The 24,581-nt window shown below is 43.1% G+C and overlaps 1 protein-coding gene across 1 annotated transcript in view; it reads right to left on the reverse strand.

Moving 5' to 3' along the window:
* The window catches only part of Stox2 (storkhead box 2), a 209,716-nt gene extending 198,307 nt beyond the window's left edge, over positions 1 to 11,409 (reverse strand). The window contains exon 1 of the mRNA XM_070016419.1: positions 11,262 to 11,409. The gene's annotated coding sequence lies outside the window, so the exon portion shown is untranslated. The remainder of the gene's footprint in view (positions 1 to 11,261) is intronic.
* Positions 11,410 to 24,581: the final 13,172 nt, after the last annotated feature.

Here is a 24,581-nt window from a genome sequence, read left to right on the forward strand (position 1 = left end):
AAGCTTTTAAGCAATCATTAAGTAATTCAAACCACTAATCTAAAAATACTGTTCAACTTTAAGTTGAGGTGAACCAACGCTACCTTTTTAGCACACAAATGATTTTGGAATGCAGAATTATTTTAAATAAATATGTCTTGAAATTTCACTTCTTTGAAAACCATTTTGATAGAAAGCAATTCTTCAGTGGAGATGTGATTCAAGTGATGGAGCAACTGTCTAGTGTGTGGGTTCAAACCCCAAGCCCCTCAAAAAAAGAAAAAAAATGAAAGAGAGGAAAAGTTTGACATCTAAATATTATCAACAATTTTCTGATATAAAGTGCAAGTTCCAAGTTATAGTCCAAAAAGCATAGTTAAGTCTAAAGAATACATTTGATCCTATTTGAATATCCAAGAATCAAAGGGAAAGTATAAAGAGCCATTGGAGCAGGAGAGCAGAGACACCCACCCACAACTCCTAACAGGTGAAGATGAGGAACCCATAGAGATGGACAGGTGGGAAAAAAACACAGAATCCCGAGTGAGGAGAAGCATGTAGCTCCACACAGAGGCCTAAGAGTGTGGGGATGGGGTTGGAAGGTCCTCTGAACTCAATCAGATCATGGGCTCCTCCATAGAGTAATATTGTAGAGAGTGTGTATGGTGCACTGTAAGGGACAGTTCTAATGTAGGACTCATTTGTCCCTTTGGCTCTTTCCATAGACTTTCGCCTGGTGTTCCTGTTTCTATTGCCCTCCCCATCCCATCTTCCCCCTTCACTGGCCCTTGAAATCTCACTTCACAACTCAAATCACTCTCCTCCCTGCCAAGGAGCCCCTATTGGCTTCTAAATCTTCACCTCTGGGCCACCATTTTCCCAAGCATGGCAGAAAGTCTCCAGTCCTTAACTCCCTCTCCATTTCCTGCTCTGAGTGATCCCTCGCCAACCCCTCACACCACACTCACAAGGACTTGCTCTTTCATCCATGTGAAACCACACTTTCCCGCTCACAAGATGGAAGTTATTCCTCCTTGCCCTCTCAAAAGCAAAACAAAAGCCGCCCAAACCCTTAGCATGCCAAAACCCTCCCAAAACTTCCAGGTGTTGGTGGCTCACACCTGCTACCAGAAGGCTGAGATCTCAAAATAGCTGAGCCTGCCTATGCAGAAAAGTCCATGAGACTTAATCTCCAATAAATCAGCAAAACACCGGAAGTAGAGGTATGGCTCAAGTGGTAGAGCAGCAGCCTTGGGTGAAAAAGCCAAGCAAGAGTGAAAGGCCTGAGTTCAAGCCCAAGCATCAGGATATTAATTAATTAATTAATTAGCTCCCTCCCCCCAAAAATTGCATGACTTACCAGACTTTGTACTCTCCGGGAATGACAAGAGACAAACACTGGTAGGCCCTCAATAAGCATGTATAGGATTTGATTTGCTAGAATGTACGCATCAAATGTACTACATAACTGTATAACATCACTTGTTTTGTGTATATGCATATGCATCTCCTCTGAGGGAGCCTTAGAAATTGAAAGTGTCATCGTTTGTTCTATATGGCCACTGTAAGTTATTTCTAAGAAAGAATATGAATATACCAGCAGACAACTTCTATGCAGTGGGTTTAAATATGCCAACTCAAAACTACTTCACTTTGAGTTGTGTAATTCCTTGTGTTTTGTAAATGGTATAATCACCACCTTGCTGTCCAACCCTTACCTGAAGTTTATGGTGGGTGAAGACCATACATTTTAGAATTACAGGCTTCCCGAATGCTAACATTTTCCAACATGGGTATTTCAAGTTACCAAATAAAATACTGACTCATGAGCTCACCTCAACTGTATCATAGGACAACTAGAAGCTGTGTGCAGGCAGCTCATGCCTGTAATCCTAGCTACACAGGAGGTTGAGATTTGAGGGTAGCAATTTTTAAGATAGCCTGGATATTAATGTCTATGCGACTCTTATCTCCAATAAATTACCCCCCCCCAAAAAAAAGCCAGAAGTGGAGCTATACTTCAAGTGACAGAGGGGTAACCTTGAGCAAAAGAAGCTCAGGGCCAGCACCTAGGCCCTGAGTTCAAGCCCCAAGACCAGCACCAAAAAGGGAAGAAGAGGGGAGGAGAGGAGAAGGGAGCAAGCAGCACTTTTTTTTTTTCCTTTCTCTCCTCTCCTAGGTAGTCTTCCTACAGACACAGCCAGATACACAGATTCCACAGTGGAATCTCAGACACTACCTAGAAAATGAGCCATTTTATAAATAATGGCTATATACCACAAGAATAACAAAACAAAACATGGGCCTGCGCTTGACCTCCAGTTATAAAGATGCCTCTTGGTAACTGCTGGGTCTAATTCGAGTTCAGCAAGTGGGAATTGTGTATTCTACATTGCTCGTTGGTGTGGCTGCTTGCTCTGGCTGATTCATATCCATGAACTAATAAGCTAAGATCACAGAATGACAAAAATATCTGATGATGTACTTAGTAAAGACTGGCAGATCCACGGAAAGAAATGGATTATTAACTATCAATGACAGTGATTGCCTCCTGCTTTTATATATAAAGTAGTTAAGATTCTAGGGCATTCTGACCACAATGTCGATGACTCTTTTCAGAAGAGAGTTTTAGCTAGGTTTCTCTTGGACATCCTTCTGTGGATTTTTTTTTCTTTTTTGCCTTTGAACTTGTCATCACTAGCATTGTGGCTCAGAACTCAGAATACAAGTCTGCAAGCCTGTCATCAATGGATCTCAAGAGTTTGGTATTTCCAAGCCCAACAAAGGATCTGGCAGAAAAACAGGAGGAGACCTAGTGCAGACATTGAATAGATTCTACAACAGAATTTTTTAGTTAAAGTCTTGCAAACAATTCAGCATTGTATCTACATTAGTGAAGCAAAATTGGAATTCCAGCAGAGATTTTTTTCACCCCCTAAGGCAGTTCAAAAGAAAGTTATCACTTGGATATCAGCAGGAAAAGAGCAGGTTCACCCCTGCTCTTTCATCTGATGACTCCCCTTTAAGAGGAAGTCCCTTGGCTTCCTATAGTGACACTAAGCTAAGGGGTAAGCCCCTTGAATGGGAACAGTAGCCCTACCAGGCTCCAGTCAGGAACACTCAGCTTAAGACAGCTTTGGCCACCAACCTAGGTCAGGGCAACAGTCAATCAACTGCAGCAGCTTGGAACCTTTAAAAATCATCAAAGTATTTCTCACTTGACAGTATGAATGACCACTAACCCCTCCCTATATGCTTATAAATTCTGCTGAAATGCAATATATGTGTGTTTGTGTATCTGTGTGTATGTACAGTGCAACTGAAATTCTCTGCAATTTTGGAATAGCAGAGACAGGGGGTATAGGAGATGTGGGCCAAGACACTGAGAAATTTTGAAGTTATTACAATGAATTCAGTGTAGTACTTTTACACTCTACTACTTTTCTCTGTGTGTGAAATTACCCAAGATTAAAAGCAAAAATTAAGCTTGAAGTCATGTTTCAAGAAGAACTATTAAAATACTGTAGAAAATCCATACAGTGAACACACAGTTTTATGTATATGTATATATATATATATATATATATATACATATATATATTTCCCTAACGTGCAAGTCCTGAAGAACAAAAGAAAATCAAGTCTCAGAGGCATTTAAAAAGGGCCTCTTTACTAAGACAGCTTAATTACAGGGACTCAATCGGAGAAGGCGGGAGCGGGGAGGGAAGGACGGGGAGAGGGAAGAAGGAAAGGGAGAGATGGAGATTCTTCTGAGATAAAACAGGTTACAAAATCAACTCGAGGCAACCATTACTAGCTTTTTATCTACTCAAGAAAAACTTAAAAAATCTCTACTTGGCAAAATGGACAAAACACAACCAAATGTAAGGGAGGGGGACCACAAATGTGACCACGCATAGATCCATGTTAGCAGGGAAAAGCTAATCCTTCTTAGGATGCTTCATGGCACCAGCTATGCAGGGTAACGAAAAAGACAAAAAAAGACAGCTTTACAATCTTTCCAAGTCTGAACTTTTGACCTCCTCCCAAAATGTCAAGAAAGAATTTCTGAAACCCTGGAACTAGAAAAGCATGCTTTCTTCCTTGAAACCGTTTCACAAAGCATTTACTATTTACTATATTCGGCTTTTAGCCACCAGGCTCGACACCAAACAGCGTATTCTAAAAGCGATGCAAACTGGATTAAGACCAAAAAGAAGAAGAAGAAAAAAAAAACAATGTTAAGTAGTTCAATTTGAAGAAAGCAAGTCAAGGCAATACTGGGAACGCGGCCCCGACGATCACCTCTCGGGCTCCCAGCTTCTTGATATTTTTTCTTTAACAACGGCAGATCCGACCCCCACCCCCACCCCATCCCCGACCCCCCAATTCCTCTCGGTCGTCCATTCCTTCAACTACGAGAAGAGACTTTCATACGAAATCTACCGTTCCGGGGTACACGATGCGGAAATCTGGGACACCTGGGCCGGTCGACCCGTCCCCGACACCCCCTCCCGCGTCCCCGAGGGCGCCATCCCTGGAGAGGACCTCTAGGGAAGTTGGGGGGTGGGGGTGTCTGCACCTGAACTGTCGGTGGCCGGGGCTCCCTGCATCCGCCCTCTCGGTCTCCGCAGAGATCGCGCGCACTCCAGAGGCCCGGGCGGGGAAAGGGCAGAAATGGTGAGACTCACTCCGGGACCGGGACCCCGGATTCCCGGACCCACGGACAGCGCCCCCCTTCCCTCCCCCGCCGCGGAGCCGCCGCCGCTCTCCGCCGAGCTCCCGCGGCCCCGCCGCCGCCGCCGCGCCGCCTACCTGGCCAGCCCCAGGCACCGCCCAGCCGGGGCGCGTCGCCCGCCCGGGAGCCTCCGCGGGCCGGCGGGGCCGGCGGGTGGGGAAAGGCGCAGCGCCCTCTTCTAGATGCCAGGAAGCGCCCCACTCCCGCGCTCCCGGAGGCCGCTCGCTCCTCCCGCGGCCCGGGCGCCCGCGTGGAGCCCGAGGCGGGGCGCCCCGGGGAGCCGGGTCTGCGCGCGGGTCCGGGGCCACCCGTCCCCATCGCGTGCCGGGAGCCGGCTGGGGACGGGCCGGGGAGCGGGGCAGGTCGGGGACCGGCGCCGACGCGCGGCGTCCGCGCTCACTCACCAAGGCAGCGGATGTGGAAGCCCGAGGGGGGCCGCAGCGCCCGGCGCGTCCAGCCCTCGCGCAGCGCCTCCAGGTGCTCCTCCTTGCCCTGGATCAGCAGGACCTGCTCGTCGATCCAGCCCAGGAAGAAGGTCTCGGCCACCGCCGCCGTCACCTTCTTGTTCCAGAAGTGCTGCATGTTTTCCGCTTTGAAATCGGCGAAGATCTCGTAGCCGATGTGGTGTCGGGCGAGCTGCCGGGGCTGAGCCGGGGTCACCGGCTGGGCAGCCTGAGCTCTTTCCCTCTCCGAGCCGTCGGCCGGGCCCAGGACGATGGCCAGAGAGTGAGGCGCGATCTGCAGAAACTTCTCCATCTCTTCCCGGAGCCCGGACTCCGATCACCGCGCCCGGGGGACAGCCGCGGGAGCGTGGTGGCTGCGGGACAAACGGGGACCGTCAGTGCCCCCCCACCCCCGGGTCCTGCAGGCCGCGCCCCCCCTCCGCCCGCTGCGACCCCCCCCCGGCTCCCCCGACGCCCCGCAATCCCCGGGGCGCAGCCCGTGGGCGGGCGCGGCGAGCGCCGAGCGGGGCCGGGGTGGGGGTGCGGAGTCCGCCCCGGCACCCAAGTCTGGCGCGCGTTACCTGCAGCTCCGGGCCACCCTGCGGCCACCGTTCATTTTCCAGCGGCGGCACCCTCGTCTCCCCTGCCTGGCACCCGGCCGCCCCGGCGGGGGCGGAGACCGGGAGGAGGGTGCCCGCGGGGCGGGCCGTGCGCACCCAGCCCGCCCCGGGAATCCCCGCGGCTGGACTCGGCCCAGAGATTCCAAGAGGTGGTAAGCGGCGGCGGCGTGGAGGGGGCCAGCGCCGGTGGGTGTAGGCGGGGGGGGGGGGCTCGGGGTGCAGCGGGGGACGTCGGGGGTCACGAAGTCGCTCTGCAGCGACTCGGCCCGCCGAGGCACGGATTCCGAGCTGCGAGCGTCGCCCCGCCCCGCGCTCCTCCCCGCCCCACCGCCCACCTCCTGCGGGAACAAGTGGATTCTCTGACTGGCCAAGGGACCCTTGGAAGTGGCTTTAAAACAAAGCAAAACAAAACAACAACCGAGTCAACCACGACAAATCCTCATCAGCCCCTCCTCCCGAACGGTTGTGGAATTCTGTGTCTTCCGCAAGCGCCGTGGGCCTACCCTTGAAGAAATGAGTGACAATTAATGAACTGCACAGTCCTCGGTTTATAAAGAGGTTACAGAGAGATTAACCAGGGAGGTAATGATTACACTTTGTTATGTTATTTTTTTAGAGCCCAGTGCCAGTGGCTCACGCCTGTAATCCTTAGCTACTCGGGGGACAGAGATCTGAGGATAGTGGTTCAAAGCCCATCCCGGGGAGGAAAAGTCTGTGAAACTCATCTCAAATTAACCATCAAAAAGCTGGTAGGGCAACTGTGGTTCAAGTGGTAAAGCGCTAGGGTTGGAGGGGGATAAAAAGCTTCATGGACAGCACCCACCCAGGCTCTGAGTTCAAGTCCTAGGACCGTTGTTTAAAAAACAAAAAACAAAAAACTTTTTTATGCTTGTTTCTATTTAAAGTTCTGGTTTGCAGTCGTATCTAAGTAGGTAATACTAGTTCTAAAGAAGCTAGAGGCAAAACTATATTTACATGAAACAATAGCTTCCCAGCCTGTATGCATTAGAATCACCTGAATCACTTGTATCTGTGTCCCACAATTCAAGTCCCTGTCTAAGGAGGTCTGGGAAGGAGCCTTAATTTTTATCTATCTATCTATCTATCTATCATCTATCTATCTATCTATCTATCTGTGTCTGTCTGTCTACTTATTATTTGTGTTCCAATCCTAGGGTTGGAACTCAGAGCCTGGGCACTGTCCTTGTCCTTTTTGCTGAACACTAACCCTAGGCCACTTGAGTCACAACTCCATTTCTGGTTTTGGGATGGTTGGTAGGAGATAAGCGTCTTATGGACTTTCCTGCCCAGGCTGGCTTTGAACTGAGATCCTCAGACCCCCTGCTTCCTAAGTAGCTAGGATTGCAGACATGAGCCACAGGCACCAGCTGACTTTTTATTTTTTTAATTTTTAACAAATTCTTAGGTACTGCTCCCATTGGTCCTAGATCACCCTTTGAAACATTCTAAAGTAGAAAGAAATGTTGTCCCACCTATTCTCTGCAGGGTGAATCACTGAATGTTTGCAACTTTAATATGAGAAAGTCAGCAGTCAAGGGAGATCTTACAAGCCTAGTTTATAATCTTACTGGAGGGCTTGAGCCACAGCTTCTCTATCTGTAAAAGAGAGTTATTCCATCCTGCTCTGCCCCTATTCCTAGGCTAGGGGAAGAATGAAGCAAGGATGTGGCTCTGAAGTCACCTTCGTGTTGAAGCTGTTACGCCAGTCATAGGCCTCAGAAAGGCCAGGTCTGGGCTTCACAAGAGGAAGGCAGCTTCTTAGCATTTCCCAGCCACCACTGTGTGGAGAGACCTGTTATTTTCTTGCCTGACTTTTCCCACTTTGCTCTAAGCCTCAATTTGGTATTTGTTGAAATGCCACATACTTCACCTCCTTCCTCTGTTCCTGAGCCTCAAGAAGAGAGAAGTGTTGGGGGGGGTGAAAAATGAAAGAAAGATATTATACTTGTGGCTTACTATTGAAGTAAGGAGGTCAGGTCTGCCATACTGGCCACATGGTAGATGGTAGGATCTGGCATCTTGTCTTCATGCTGGGGGAAGGAAACACCCCTCACGTGCCTTCCAGGTAATGGGTGTGCCCAGATCCCTGGAGGCAGGGGAGAGCCCTCCGCTGATAGGTTACCGAATCTGTCAGTCCAGTGCCTTGGACTGGGAATTTCCTGAGAATCTGCCCCCTGCACGGACCTATGTAGGCCTGGACCAGCCTCGCTGCCAAGACCATGCCACTTGTGTCTGTGTCTCTGTGATCGTGTCCTGTGTCCTGTCTCCTGGCTCGTCTCCAGTCATCATGGCATCCCAGTTCAGCTCTCCATTAGAGCTGAATTGGCTTGTTGATATTGTTTTTGTTTTTTCTTTCCTCTTTAGCATGTTTCCTAGCTGTGTTTTGTGTATTTGTGTGCTGCAGGCCTTTGTAACCACTGGCAGCCTGCAGCCTGCTAACTGTATAATAAAGACTCCAATATTCTATATTTTAAAATGTGGCTTCTTTTGAGAAATGTTGGCTCTATATAAATAGCATGCATTACTCCTCTCACTTTTCCCTGTTGGCTGTAGTGATCATTGATTCTAGCCTGATTTGATTATTGCAATGGTGGCTAAATTCTAATATTTAAATTTTATTATCCCTCTTACACTTATTACTTGACATTCTACTGTGTAGAAGAGCATTCTATTCTCCATTTGCCATCTGTATCAAGAGAGAGAATACATTTCTACTTTGTTCAATGTATTATAATTCTTAACTATCATATATTTAAATGTTCATATGATCCCCAAATCAGCCAATAGAACCTTTAGAGATGGTTCTTTTTTTCTCCTTTTGAACTCATTGTCTCATTTGCTGAGTATTTTCTTACTCTGTCTTACTCTCTCTAACACTTCAAGATGTTCTAGGCTCCTTTTGTTCCAGCTCAGGAATCAGCCATTTTTCCAACAAATGGTATTTAGAAACCAACATCTAGGTACTAGCTGCGCTCATTGCAGTTGACTGACATTTGTTTTTGGTTAGTTTACTTATTTATGAACATCATCCCTCCCTCAGGATACTTAATGCCTGCCCCCTCCCCATTTAAAATATAAATGCCTTCAGACGCCTTTTCTGTAAATATTAGACAACGTGGCCTAATCTTAAAAAGTGGCTTCCAAACAGGACCAGTCTACGTAGACATAGACATGGTACCTCTGTGAATCTTGTTTCTCATCTCTGAAATGGAGAATTGTTATGCGAAACAAAATAGTAAGGGTAAAGTGTCTAGCACCTGGCAGGCATCTAATAAAATGAGTTCTTCCTAAATCCTTCACCTATGCTTTCATCTGTAGAAATACATTCTCTCCTTAGTATGCACATGCACAGACACACATGTTCTGCTTCTCCTGCTCTAATTAGAGCTTTTCATCTTGTTATTTCTATTGCTTGCAGCAAAAAAAAATGTCCTATCTTGCTTTTTGGAAAAGCATATAATCATAAGAATGAAGGGACATTAAAGGTCACCTGGATAAATTGTTCTCTTGATAACTGAATCCCTTCTACCACACATAGGCGCGCACACACACACCACACACACACACACACACACACACAGGGCCTGTTAGCTTTTCCCCTCAAGACTGGACCTCTGCCATTTGAGCCACACTGCTACTTCTGGCTTTTTGGTGAGTAATTGAAGATAACAATCTCACAGACTTATTTGACTAGATTTACTTCAACTCTCAATCCTCAGATCTCAGCCTCCTAAGAAGCTAGGATTACAGGTGTGAGCTCCAGGTTCCCTGATTGGATCACTTCTATTACGGTCCCTTATAATCCAGCCTTTTCCATGCCCACAAGAGTACTTCTAAACTCAGAAACTGCAGCCTCTCCTTCTCTTTGCTCATAAAGATCCTCAGCAGCTCCTCCCAATCTTCCCCAAACTCGGGTGCTAAAAGCAAAGTATGTTCGGTGATGTAGACCTTCCAAAAAGCAGTCTGCTGGCATCCAGAATGTCACCAATGAAACCCTCATCCTTTCCCACCAATGATTCTTAAGAAGTAACCAAAAATACCACATGAACAAGCAACCATTTGCAAGTGTGACATACGTTTTTACCTAGGAAGATATGCACTACTACCTTCAACCTATACCACCTCTGACATTCTCTCAAACAGATATTTTGAACCCTATCACAAACATCCCCTGTCCAAGTATGTGCTCTATTACACATTTGATAATGAAATAACCTGTCTGAATTATTTTCCTAAAATAAGGAACCCATCCCAGAATACTCAAAGGAAGAAGATTTTTTTGGGGGGGGGAGTCCAGTTGTGGGGCCTAAACTCTGGGCCTGGGCGCTGTCCCTCAGCTCTTCAGCTCAAGGCTAACACTCTACCACCTGAGCCACAGCACCACTTCCGGCTTTTGTTTTTTTCTGCTCATGTGGTGCTGAGGAATCAAATCCAGGGCCTATGCATGCAAGGCAAGCACTCTACCACTGAGCCACCTTCCCAGCCCCAGGAAGAGGATTTTTAAATAGCTACTTCTTGAAATGTGGCTTGGAGCTGTGAAAAAAAATAGTTCTTCTGTACACCCTCTAACCTGGCTCAAAGAATCTTAAAGCCAACATTTAATCAAGCCTGAGGCTGGAAGTTTCCCTCTTTTATCCCTGGATCTGCAAAGAGCAAGCCTCGTTTCCAAAACACATGGCTTAGAGGCTCAGGCCCAAGATGTCTGGACAAGTTTTACCCACATAGTCTTTCCACAACCAGATCCAGGGGGCTACTCTGGTCCTTAGGCAGCAATTTTTCCTGATAGTAACAGTGGGATGAATTTCCTTCGACCCCTCTTGGAACAGCAGATATTATTACCATGTCCATTCTTGTACGGATTAAAAAAATGAACTAAGGCATCAGAATGAAAGTAACTTGTCTTGTATTCCCAACAATGAAATGTAGAACTAGAATCTCTATCTGGGCAGTTTGCTATAAAGCTCATCCTTCATGTGTTAACCTAGACACATTTAGCTCAAAAGGTATTTCAACAATTTATCTTGAATAAGAACACTATATTCATTATCTCTTATGTTATATTAGTTATCACTTGCTGTGTAACAAATTGCAGTAAAATTTTAGCAGCATAAGTTGTCTTGGTGTGTGTGTGTGTGTGTGTGTGTGTGTGTGTGTGTGTGTGTGTGTGTGTCTGTGTCTGTGTGTGTGTCTGTGTCTGTGTGTGTGTCTGTGTGTGTGTATGTGTGTGTGTGTGTGTGTGTGTGTGTGTGTCTTGAACTCAGGACCTGGGCACTATTCCTGAGTTTTGTGCTTAAGGCTAGTATTCTACCACTTTGAGTCATGGCACCATTTCCATGAACAGCTTAAAACAACTGATATTTATTCTGTTTTTTTGGTTAGAGGTCCAGTCCCAGTCCACTGGATGCCTGTAAGTGAAGGTCTCTCAGGAAGTTGTAATCAAGCCAGGGCTGTGATTTTTACCCAAGAGATCAACTGGATGTGAAGATCTGTCTCCTGGGCCATTCACATGGTTGCTGGCAGGATTCGATCCTTCAGGATTGTTGAACTGAGGTTCCTTACTGTATCGATGTCCACTCTTCCTTGCGTCATAAACTGCTCCATAAGGTAGCTTTCAACTACCAGTTAGCTTCCCTCATATCACCTAAGACAGAAAGAAATCAATCTAAACTTGACTCTAAACTTGGAAATGGCACTCTATCACTTCCACTGCAACAAAAGATTCCTCTATTCTAACTTATAATAAAGTAACAAAAGAGCAACTTGTAGGAAAAATGTTCTCCGTATATACATTGCAAGTACTTCACACACACGCACACGCAAACATGCGTGAACGTGTACGCGTGTACACGGGTGTCTTTCAAACAAAACAGGCCATCTTAGAGGAAATACCATTAGAACTCAATGGAATTAATATTTAAAATCATCTCTTTAACATAGGTCACTTCCTAATTCTCAGGTATCTATCAAAGCATTCTTAAGCAGTAGCAAATATGGGCTCTGCTCTATATTTGATAACTAAATAACACATTGGGATGATTTTCCCAACACAAAAGACACTGTTGGTTCACATAATATATCACTGGTTCTTTGTACTGTCATCATCTGCATTATTACAGACCTCATTAACATCATCATTGTGATTTAATGATCACTCATTATACGCCTGGTAATGTAAACTTTTTGTATGTACATTTATTTCTGTGGGGTTTATCAGAGGATAAATGTAACAGTGATCATATTTGAAGATAAGTAACCCTGTGTGTTTTCATGTCCAGTAATCCTCAGTTCCCAGTCATCGTGCAGAATTCTGAATGTATGCTCTCAATTATTCCTGCTCCGTGTCAGTTCACCAAAATTGGCTCCTGAATATAGATTCCTTTTTTTCTGTCTTCTCTTGTTTTTGCCTACCCCAACATCTCCAGTCTGTCCTCTCTCAACTCCCAACTCCAGCTGCTGAAATAGCAGGGAGCCAGGACAAAGATAAATTGAGCATTCCTTCAAATGCTGTTACAAAGACAAAATAAACACCAGTCAGGGGAAAAGGGCTTAAGGGAAGCAATAACTACAGAAACAACTTGAAGTATAATTACAGCATGTCACACAGGTGAAATGGAAAAACAGGGAGGACTTACACTTCATAGAACAATGAGGGAAGCTTCCCAGAAGATGGGGGCATTTATTCCAGCCCAAGGTTAAAAAGGAGCCCAACTTAATCAAGATTTCAGTGTTCACACTGTTGAGCTTATGAGATATACTGGGACTGCCCTCGTAGCCCCTTTAGAGGAGCATTTATATATATCATCACAAAGGAACAGGAAAATATTACTTGGCAAGGAATGATTTCCTCCCCTAGATTCAGTATCTAAGACCTTTCTATTGATCCTACTAGGGCTAAGATTTCCTGTTTTTTTTTTTTTTCAGTGGAAAATATTTGACACATATCAAATGCCTCATTCTTACAAAATTTATATTCCCCATTAAAATAATTGACTCTTTTCCTACCTCATATCAAATCCAATCTACATTTCATGCTAGCTCATTTGCATTTGAATAACAATTCCATCACCTAAAACAAATTATTCAAGTGTTTTACAAGCTTTAATTCAGAGTGACCTGAACTTACAGAATCTTGTTCCCATTTATCAACAATTACTTATTAACAACTATTGCATTCTAAGCAATGTGCCAAGTACTAGGCACAGATAAACATGGTATGGCAGATTGGGGGTAAAGCTTACAGTTTGTAAAAGATGGACAAATAATATCCCCAAAATGAGATGATGGCTATTGCTGCAAAGATAGAAGCAAAAAAAAAAAAAAAAAAAAAAGAGGGAAACTTGGCATAATGGTTTACACCTGTAATACAGCTACTCTAGAGGCAGAAACATGAGGATTTCAGGTTTAAAATCCAGCCCAGGCAAAGTTAACAAGTCCCTATTACAAACAAAAAGGCAGAATTCTTGCCTAGTCAAGTACAAAATACTAGGTTCAATCTCCAATACAAAAAAAAATAAAATAAAAGGAGGAAGGAAGAAGAAAGGAAGGAAAGAAGGGAGGGAGGGAAGAAGGAAAGGAGAGAAAAAGATAGGAAGAGAAAGATGGAAATAAAAGGCAGCACTCATTCATCCTATTATCTGTGATGTTAGGAGTGTAATATTTGGTAATATTTGGGCTAACATTTTGAAGAAAGGTATTTATTGTATGTCCTAAAAATAAGGCTTTATTGATGATGTTGATGTATTAGACACCGCTCTTTCCAACCTAAGGGTCTTGATTTATCACTAGAAAACATGTCATAAGAAAATGGATATTAAACTAAACCATCACTTGGGCATTGATTTCTTTTTAATAGGGTGGACTTGAAATACCTCCAGTAAAAAGTTTACTCTCATTTCTTTACATATCGACAGATTTTCTTAGGTAAGAAAGAAAGGGTGATTGACAGCTACTTGGGCACAGTTTGTACATTTCACAGGTGAGCCATGGCGCTATGCTCTTCATGTAAATGGCATCTCTGTGAGAACTGTAATGGGGAAAGAAGTGAGCACCTACCACTGTAATAAACACATAGTACATGGTCATTATTTCCTGTGTAGATGGGCATGGATAATATGGGCTAATAACAATGGGCTAATGAGAGGGCACTAGTTAATATCAGAGCCACATGGCAAAATAAATGCAACGTTTATATAGTTTCTTCTACTCACTGCAATAGCAGCAGTTCATTATGTATTCCTTTCTTAAAAGTGTAATTGCCCAAGTGCTATCCTTGATTGTGACTTCTCACAAATAAGAAGTGAATAGTCAGTGTCTGAGGTCCCCAACAGGGGAAATTATAACCTGCCAGGACCTTGCCATCTTTCCTGAAGCACATATTCCCCAATAAACAAGAATTTGCTCCTCTGAGAGCACTACAGATGGCAGATTTCCAAAGAAAGGGGCCAGCTAAAAATAGAGTTTTAGGAAAATTCTGTGGTTAATCAGATAACTGTTATCTGAAACATACAGATAACAAAACATTTAAAAGGCAGAAAAATTCTTATTCCTAAGAGAAAGTGTAATGGTCTAATTCATGTTGATTTACTACAAAGCACAACCTCAAGATCATTTGTATTCAACATGTAATAATAAAAGGCACTACAATCTTGTTTTATATTTAGTGACTTTAGATATGACTAACCAAAAAGTTTAGAAGAATATACAAAATTGGATTTTCCTGATGTTTGAAGATAAGTCATTAGCTTCTACACAATTTATTCTAAATAAAAAGTATACGTGCTCATTTAAAAATAGACATAGTTTTTGTTTTGTTGTTTTTTGCGGGGTGGGGGCAGTCCTAGGGCTTGAACTCAGGGCCTGGGTGCTGTCCCTGAGCTTTTATTGCTCAAGACTAGCACTCTACCACTTGAGCCACAGCTATACTTTCAGCTTTTTGGTAGTTAACGGGAGAGAAAAGTCTTTCCTGCCTGGACTGGCTTTGAACTGTGATCCTTAGAACTCAGCCTACTAAGTAACTAGGCTTATAGGCCACCCACACCCACCTAGATGTAATTTTATTTGTAATTTTTTCATTGTGGGCATTGCCTTTCTAATCAGAAGTGGAAAACAAATGGCACATCTAAAACTATGTACCACCTGTGGCTCTACTAAACAGTTGTTATCCTAGAATTATTACCAGTGACAATAGTGAACTAAGTTTATATTCATCCAATCAAAACCGTAGTGCTAGCTGGGCGCTGGTGGCTCACACCTGTAATCCTAGCTACTCAGGAGGCTGAGATCTGAGGATCACGGTTCAAAGCCAGCCCGGGCAGGAGAGACCGTGAGACTCCGATCTCCAATAAACCACCAGAAAACCGGAAGTGGCGCTGTAGCTCAAGTGGTAGAGCACTCGCCTTGAGCTGAAGAGCTGAGGGACAGTGCCCAGGCCCAGAGTTCAAGCCCCACGGCCGACAAAAAAAACAAAAACAAAAACAAAAACCGTAGTGCTAATTTAATAATCATAATCTCTGTGTGAAAGGCTAAAACATGCTCCAGCCTAATTACAACTACCTGTGAATATGTTACATTATATGGAAAAAAGTCTTTGAAGTTATAATTAAGGTTACTAAACAGTTGATCTGCAAATGGATTACCTGAGTGGATTACCTGAGTGGATCCAAAGTAATCACATATGTCTTATATGGAGAGCCTTCTTCTAGAGGAACTATGAAAGATTTCAAGAAAGAGAAGGGTTTGATGCATCATTGCTAGCTCCAACATGTAAAGCCTATGTTCAAGATCAGAAAGGGAACGTTGGTGGTTCCAGCTGACAGGCAGCAAAGAAAAAGCATATTTATCCTGACTGAGAGCTGTGGCATCTGAATGTGTCCATGGGAGGCTTCAAACTCTATGAGCCTCGGAGCAACTAGGAGTTGGGAAAGCAGGGAACACCAGGCTGAGAGTAATGAGTTGCCTTTCAACGTCCTCTGCAAAATTCTAAGCCAGAATTCCAAATTGCAATCTGAACTGCCAGGGTTTATAACCATATATTTGTCAAAATTAAAAGATAGGTCGTAGAAATCACGGTGGTGACTAACGCAGAGACATGCCTACATCAATGGGGAATTGCAAGCCCAGATATGAGTGCCAATCCTATGGCCAACCGATTTTTTTAAAATTAAATGCCAACAAAATATAGTAAGAAAGAAGTAGTCTTTTCAACAAATAGTACTGGTACAGCTGGATATTTACAAACAAAATTGCCTTACAGTGTGTACAAAGATGAATTCAAAATTGATCATAGACCCAAATATAAGAGCTAAAGTCTTTTTAAAAAATTTAGAAGAATTAACAGTAAATCTCCACAATCTTCAGTTAGTGGTTTCTTGGATACAGACCAACAAACACCTACAGTCAGAGAACAACTGATCAAAAAACTGAAAATTAAAAAAAAAAACTTTTAGCATGTCAAAAAACACATAAAGCCAAACATGATCTGTGCCTGTAATCCCAGCACTTAGGAGGCTGAGTGAGTGGGATCACAAATTCCAGGCTAGCCTGGTCCATACACCAAATCACATATACCTACATACTGAGTCTCCATCTCCAAAAAGAAGAAAAATGGAGACATCATCAAGAAGTAAAAATACCAAGAACAGATTCGAAAATAATATTTTTAATCATCTATCTGATGACACTTATATCCAACTTTTATCTTTAAAAACTCTCAAAAATCAATGGTTAAAAAAACAAGTAGTTTAGCCGGGCGCTGGTGGCTCACGCCTGTAATCCTAGCTACTCAGGAGGCTGAGATCTGAGGATCGCGGTTCAAAGCCAGCCCGGGCAGGAGAGACCGTGAGACTCCTATCTCCAATAAACCACCAGAAAACCGGAAGTGGCGCTGTAGCTCAAGTGGTAGAGCGCTCGCCTTGAGCTGAAGAGCTGAGGGACAGCGCCCAGGCCCAGAGTTCAAAGCCCCACGACCGACAAAAAAAAAAACAAAAAAAAAAAACAAGTAGTTTAACTGTAAAATTGGCACATGACAAGAGCGGACATTTCCCTGATATCACACATATCAATCACATACATGAAAAGATGTTCCACACCATACTCAGGGAAATGACCATCAAAATCACAATGAGGTACCTTCACATACCATAATACATCTATGAGAATGACTAAAATAAAAAGAAGTAAAGGGAGAAAATGTTGGCAAGGATGCAGAGGAACTAGATCACATCACATTGCTGGGAGAAATGCAAAATAGACAGCCACTCCAGTAAGAGTTTTGTATGTTTACATTTTATAAAACATGCTTTAGCAGTTTTGTTTAAAACTAAGCATGGAAAATACAAAAAGAAGATTGTATACTTTGGTGTTTATTTTGGAGAAATAAAACTCTCCTCACACATGGAAGCTTGTAAAAGTTGTTGTTTGTTTTTCCTGTCCTAGGGCTTGAACTCCAGGCCTGAATGCTGTTCCTGAGGTACTCTACCACTTGAGCAACAGCTTCACTTCTGATTTTGCTGGTTAATTGGAGATCAGAGTCTCACAGACTTCCCTGCTTGGGCTGGGCTTTGAATCGTGATTCTCAGATCTCAGCCTCCTGAGTAGCTAGGGTTACCAGCATGAGCAACGAGCACCCAGGCTTAGACGTATTATTCACTCAGTCAAAACCTAGAAATAGCTCATATCTTACCAATTCAGTGGACCTTCAAAGAGTGCATGGTTATGGAGTAACATGAAATCCTACTACTTCCCAATAAAGGGAACTGAACTATTGATACATAAAACAGCTTGGATAAATTTCAAAGTATTATGATGAGTGAAAAAGTCAGCTTCCAATTATTTCTTCTGATTCTTCTTATAATGATGTTCTTGAAATGATGAAGTCCTAGAAATGGAAAGCATATTTGCCAGAGAGTATAAACAATAAGTATGGATGGAAAGAATGGGAGAGTGTAGATTTCCAATTAGAAAAGGCATCATGTAAGACAGAGAGATTCTTGTTTACCTACAGCTGAAGGAGGGAATAGGGAGTGATTGTTAATGGGTAAGAGGGTCAGGCTCTGAAGTTAGATTGAAGTGACAATTGTGCAATTCTGTAAATATAATTCTTTGAATTGTATGCTTTACAGAGGTAAATACTACACTATGTAAATTATAGCTGGATAAAATGGATAAAAGTGAAGACAAAATAAAGACTATATAGTATGTTTGCAGAACAGTTACTGGCATGGTTAAAACCTATTGATGATCTAGACATGTGCCATGTGGCTCTGTGTTTGCATTGTGACTAGAGAGACCATGGCACAGTACCATGCTCATGAAGGAGCTGAGCACAGAGAAGCAGTTGATTGGCTTGAGGGATAGACCAGAGAGCGTGGAGAAAATGCATCAGGGTTTTAACAGTTTTCATGATGCTGATGAGGCTTCTCTACCTTGCTACTGCAAAATGGTCAGGGTTATCTATTCCTCAGGGTTAGGATAGTCATTATCCAACTCACAGTATCAACGCTAAAAACTATAATATATTATAATTAATTTACTTCCACATTGTTCTAATTACTGTCTTGAATCCTCTTCAAAACCAGTTCTCCAAAATGCAGGTGTTGAAATATAATGGCCACTGGGATGATATTGGAGATGGGACCTTTAAGAGATGAATGAGACCTGAGGCTCCTCCTTTGTGAATGAGATTAGATGTTCCAGTGGAAGAGCTCTTTAGAGAAGATTCACCCCTTTGCCCTGCCCTTCTCAGAGTTCCTCCTGTCCATCAGGGCGCCATCTTGGATGCAGGAATCAGATCTTCACCAGACAATGAAGTAGACAGTGACTTAGCATTTCGTTTCCACTCTCCAGAAGTGTAGCAAAGAAATTTCTGTTCTTTATGAATTACCCATGTCATGTTGTGATGTTTTCTTATGGCAAGATATCACAGTATGGGCAATTCAAAACACAGACTACTGTCCTCTGATTCCAATTTACCTTCTTCAAAGGATTGCAAAGCAATGTGTTACTATAGTTACAGCTAGAACTGATGTTTCCTATGAAAATTCATTTCCTCTGTTAGTGCAACAATTCCTAGAACTCAATCATAAAGATTGGTAGCTCATTTTGCAAATCACTGGCCCTGCAAGTCTATCCTAATTGGCAAATTAGGATTCCATTGGCAAAATTCAGGAATGGTGCATTAAAGGTTTTAAACAAACAAACAAAGAACTCTCAAACTTAGTAGGTCATACTATTGGTATAGTGCAGCATGTATGACCAAAAAGTTTGGAATATAAGCAATTATAGTCAGAGGTTTCCAAATTCCTATACTAATGTTACAACATGGTACAAGTAGAGGAAGGAATTACAGCTGAAAAAATATGGTTAGAACAGTCTAAGCATTGTATTTCCAGAAAGGGAAAATGCCACTGGGTTTTTATCATGCATTAATTAAGAGCTGAGTCTTCTTTCATAAAACTCTGCTGTGTGGCTGCAGGATCGAAATGGTTACCACCTCGATTTGATGAGTCAGGCCCTAAATATTAAAAATGTCCCCAACAACACACATCAGTTGCTCAGACAAGCCATACTGGAACCATTTACACTGACTGCAAGCTTTTTTTAAGGGACAAAGGGATCTCTCTGCCCTAAGAAGAACGCTAGAGAAGCCGCAAACAGCATGAAATCTGGGGAGATGTGATCAGATACCAGAGTGTCCAAAGCTGTGAGTAAGCTGCCTGGTTGGATTTCCTCCATTCCGCCTCTCAGCTTCCTTTTCCTGCTCCTCATCATGGTGAACTGCCATGGACTGCACCAATATTCTGCTTGCCCTATTACGTCTGGTTGTATCTGCCTGATGGGAGAACCTGACAAGATGGGAGATGAGGGAGGTGAGAAGGACAGAATAGATGCAGGATTGATTCTCCTAGCAATTTCTGGTCAGGTGCCCATTTTGGAGTAGTTGTGTTCCTCCACCTGAGATCATGGCCTGTTTAGGGCTTCTTAGAAGGCTGGCCTTGCTGGGCTGTTGACCCCTCCCTTCCTTGGCTCCTTCTGATAGAGAGCAATAAAGGCGTGGCTGCCTATCCCTCGCGATCGCTACCCCTTGTGAGTTTCTCTTCACCCTGCCCACTCTTTAATAAATAAGTCACACTTCATGAACCTTCCTTCTGTAGCCTGTTTTATGCGTGTAAGCTGTTGCTTGCCAAGACCTAAGTCCTGACCAGGAGTGACCATCAGTAGGTAACTGAGGAGCATTGTTAAAGGGCTTAACACATTGTTTTATCCTGTTCTATTTTTTTTAATATTTGAAATTACTAGGTTATCCAACATAACTCACTCTCACGCTCCAAAAAACAAGTACTCTTAAGAAAGGGACAGAGTGCTTGCCCACCGTTCAGGCCCCAGAACTGCCCCCACCCAAATGAATAAATTTTAAAAAAAAACAAAGAAAAATGAAAACAGCGGGGAGGGGGCAGAAACTACTCTAAATTTGGAAAGCAATCAGGGCCAGGCTTGATGACAGCCTAGCTACACTGGTGGAAAAGGCAAAAGGTGGGTGGATTTCAATCTAAGGCTTAATCTTGACAAAAGCAAGAAATCCTCCAGGAAACATAAACTAGCATAGAAAAGGTTGAAGTGTCTGGCTCATGTGGTAGAGCACCTGCCTAGCAAGCACAAGGCTCTGAATTCAAACACCATTATTATTATTATTATCATTATTATTATCATTATCATTATTATACTAATAATGATAAGAATACTATAGTTGGCTGAGCACATCTCCCCCAAACTCAACTAAAACTACACTGAAAAAAGAATAAGTATTCCTTTATCAGTGAGTAGTTGTTGCTATTGTTCATTTTAACCGAGAGTCCTCCATTATCACTCCCTAAACAAATGTTTAATAAGAGTCCAGCTAGTGTTTAGATAGGTTGGAAATGGTAGTGTACAGTGTAGGTGGAAGACAGGGGGAATAAAACAATAGACCTGAAACAAGAACAAAAATTAAAGGTGACAGGATGGCTTGCCTTCATTATGCGGAAGCTATGATTGTTTTTTCAGCAGGAAAGAGAGAGGGGGAGAGAGAGGACCGAAAGAAAGTTTCCATGCTGAAGAGAGGCACTTACAGGGCACTGTGGTCTGATGCTGGTGAAACCCAAACTTCAAACCTGGTCCCTAAGTGGATGGTATGAGGGGGAATGGCTTTCAGAAGGTGGTGTGGCCATGAAAGGAGAACCCTCACAAATGGAATTAGTGCCTTTATGGAACAAGGCCTCAGAGAGAAGCCTCACGGCTGAGGCCATTTGAGGACAGAGCTAGCAAACTGCTATCTACAAGGAGGAAGAAGATGTCAGCAAACATAGAATCTACCCTGACTTGATCCTGGATCTCCAGCCCAGAACAGTGAAAAATAAAATCCTAGTGTTTATCAGCTACTCAGCCCATGGTATTTTGTTATAGAAGCTCATACAAATGAGGTCACTGAGTCCTAAGGGATAGGGGTCACAGGATGGAAAGGGGAGGGGTATCTCTCATGAAGGAAATGCAGACAGTAGGAACATGGCTTATAGGTAAGTAGATGAGATGAGCTCATAGTGTTGGGCAGCAGGTACCCCAGCATGCATCTTTATAGTCTATGTAACTACCCACCAGCCTACCAACACCTGGCAATTTACAGGTCTTAGCTAATGTTCTCTGAATGAAACACAAGCCAAGAATTACATATGGCAGTCTATGATAGAGGCTTTAGGCAGCCAGGTAGAAGAATCTGGAACTGATTTTAGAATCTGGAGCTAATTCATCCATGGGACTAAATGGTGTTTGGTGTCAACAAAACAGTCTTTAGGAAACAATATTTCCACAAGACAGAGAGGGACAGGTCCATGCCATTCTGAAAGGAACTAGTTCTCAGGAGATGTCTACTCAATTATACACAAGCCCACTCTTGACTGTGGTTACCCAGGCTAAAACAAAAATTATCAAAACCTTAAGTTCATGTTTCTTACAGGAATGAACAGAAACAACTTGCTGTTTGTGTCCAAGAAATTACCAACACATTCCCTTAATATGCATTTCCCTTTGCAAGAAGAGGTTAGTTATTTTTAAATTTTAAAGATCTTCATTTATTACAGAAATATTCTACTTTTTTATCATTTGGGTGCAGAAATGATTGACTACAGCACCGGTGTTTGCTGTACTCATCAGCTTTACATCACCAGAATGAAATAGTGAACATGGGTTATTTATGAAGTAAAGGAAGGTTTATTTTGGCTCACCATGCTCAAGATTCAAGACCAACATGTAGTGACTCTATTTCTTTAGGCCTCTGGCAAGAGTGATACACCAAGGCAGGCATGAGTTAGAGTGAATGTTTATATCTCAAGCCAGGAAAAAGAGGGAGCGAATAGCCAAGAACATACAGCTCAGATACAATTCTCATTCCAGGAACAGATTATCTAATCGATGGAGCAAAAAAAGTGTTCTGAGCATTTAAAATGTCTATTTCTTAGAAAAAAATTTCTTGCACACTAGCATGCATAAGAAAGGTCACTTTGCAGCCTGGCACTCCTAGCTACTCAGGAGACTGAGATCTGAAGTTCGAGGTTCAAAGCCAGCTCAGGCAGCAAAGTCTCCAATTAACCACTTAAAAAAAACAGAAGCAGTTCTGTGGCTCAAATTGGGAGATAGCCTTGAGTAAAAGAGTTCAGGGACAGCACCCAGGCCCCAGGACCAACAAAAGAAAAAGAAAGAGAGGAAAGAGAGAGAGATATAGAGGAAGGAAGGAAGGAAGGAAGGAAGGAAGGAAGGAAGGAAGGAAGGAAGGAAGGAGAGATGTCACGCTGTTTGTCCTTAACTTGCTTATTTTATATTTCTAGCCACCATGACACCAGAAGTATACCCGCCCCCCCCCCCCCCAGTGATCTAAGGACATCTCACTAGCTGTGACCTCTTAAAGATCCATGACACCTCCCAATGCTGCCACTCCTGGAGCCATGCCTTTAAGAGACAACACTCATACAACCATAGCATACACCAATTCACCTGCTCATACTGGGATCATTGTAACTGTGGAACATGAAATTTTAATCCAAATTCATTGTGTTTCTACCCCTCCCTGTCTATTTTTATACAGTTTCCACTGCAGAGAATATGCATCTAGAAAACTTCTTTTGTAACACATTCACCACTTGACACATTTGCTGAACCACCAGAATATGTTCTGAGTTAGTCAAAGGTGGAGTGAGACTATGAAAGTTGGTGGCACCTTTACCTTTCCAGATCCTACAAGTCCTCACCAGCATCTCTTTGCCCCCCCCAGGAGATTAGAATAAGAACCTCGAGGGTGCTACTTCCCCATTATGCTTATTGCTCCAGCACCTGTCTGATACAAGGCTCCTTGTCAGTCAAAGACCTAATTACAAGTCCCCCTGACATAGCAATTTTACACAGTGCTCTTTTAAAACATGAGTGAACAAGTGGAGGATCTTGTGTATTGTAAATAGTTTCCTCCTAAAGCACACAGTCCTCACCCACTTAAGGGTTCCAAACATGGAAAATTGCTTTATGCCTTTATGTGTTCTTATTTAAAGCACGAAGAACATGCAATTCATGCATTAGCCAACAGCACAAGAATAAACCAAATTTCAGACCTTTAGACTTCAGCTAAAAGCTGAACTTGAATCTATTGTTAAGTCTGTTGCTACTCCGCTGGATCTGAATACTTGTTTATGAAATATATTTAATTCTGCAAGGCTTAGACTCCTTCCCTGTGCTTAGTTGTGGGCTGCTCTAATGGCCCAATACACGTAAGCTAGACTGTTCCTTCATTCTACTTGCCCAAAGGGTGGCCATTCCATCTGCAATCTCCTCCAACCTTACCAGTATCTTCCTGTTTCTCTACTTTTTCTTTATGTTCTACTCTCTGTGTTCAGTTGTTCCTTAATGAAAATACTCTTTGCCCAACATCTGTGTAGAGATTAGACATACAGCTCCAAAATTAGACTGAAGAAGATATCAGTGGATCAAATCTAGCATTAGAAATAGTGAATGTTTTTCCAAATCAAGTCAATCCTTCATGCTTCACAGCTACAACACACACACACACACACACACACACACACACACACACACACCACCCATGTGCAAAACAATGTAGAGCAGATACAATCCTCATCCCAGGAACCTATGATTTCATTAAAGAGAGCAAACATAAAACGATCCAAGCATCATCTATGGCTTAGTAAATGTTTTCTTGAACATTGGAATACCTAAGACATGACACTTTGTTTTTCTTTAACTCATTTGTTTTATATTCTAGCCACCATGACACCATTGCCAATGCATCCAAGTGGTACAAACAAAATCCCATTTGTGGAAATGGGAAGATGGACAAGCCAAAGTTTGCAAAAATAACCAAAAAGTCCCAGGCCTCCGCTGCCCTGTTCACATGTCATCTCCTAAGCATGCACCAACCTGTCTGGCCTGGACTTCAGCACAGAGATCATTCTCTTGTAATTAACTTGCTCCTTCAAGTTTTTATGTGGCCACAATGTCCATGGGACAATGGAGGACCAGAATTTGTCACATTCATAAGCCTGGATTTGTTCCCTTGGCACAAAAGGAAAATAAATATACCTGATCAAGTTGGGTAACCCTTGCCCAATATTAAAAGGACATTGGTTAAAACTTCCAGAAACTTGAGAGTAGGCGTGGCTTAGTGGTACAGCCTTTGCCTAACATGCAATGAGATTCTTGGTTACATCCCTAGCATTACAGCTTTTCTAGAAACCTAAACCACTTCTT

Source organism: Dipodomys merriami, unplaced genomic scaffold (genome assembly GCF_024711535.1).
Source record: "Dipodomys merriami isolate MVZ:Mamm:240054 unplaced genomic scaffold, mDipMer1.0.p SCAF_12, whole genome shotgun sequence".
NCBI lineage: Eukaryota > Metazoa > Chordata > Mammalia > Rodentia > Heteromyidae > Dipodomys > Dipodomys merriami.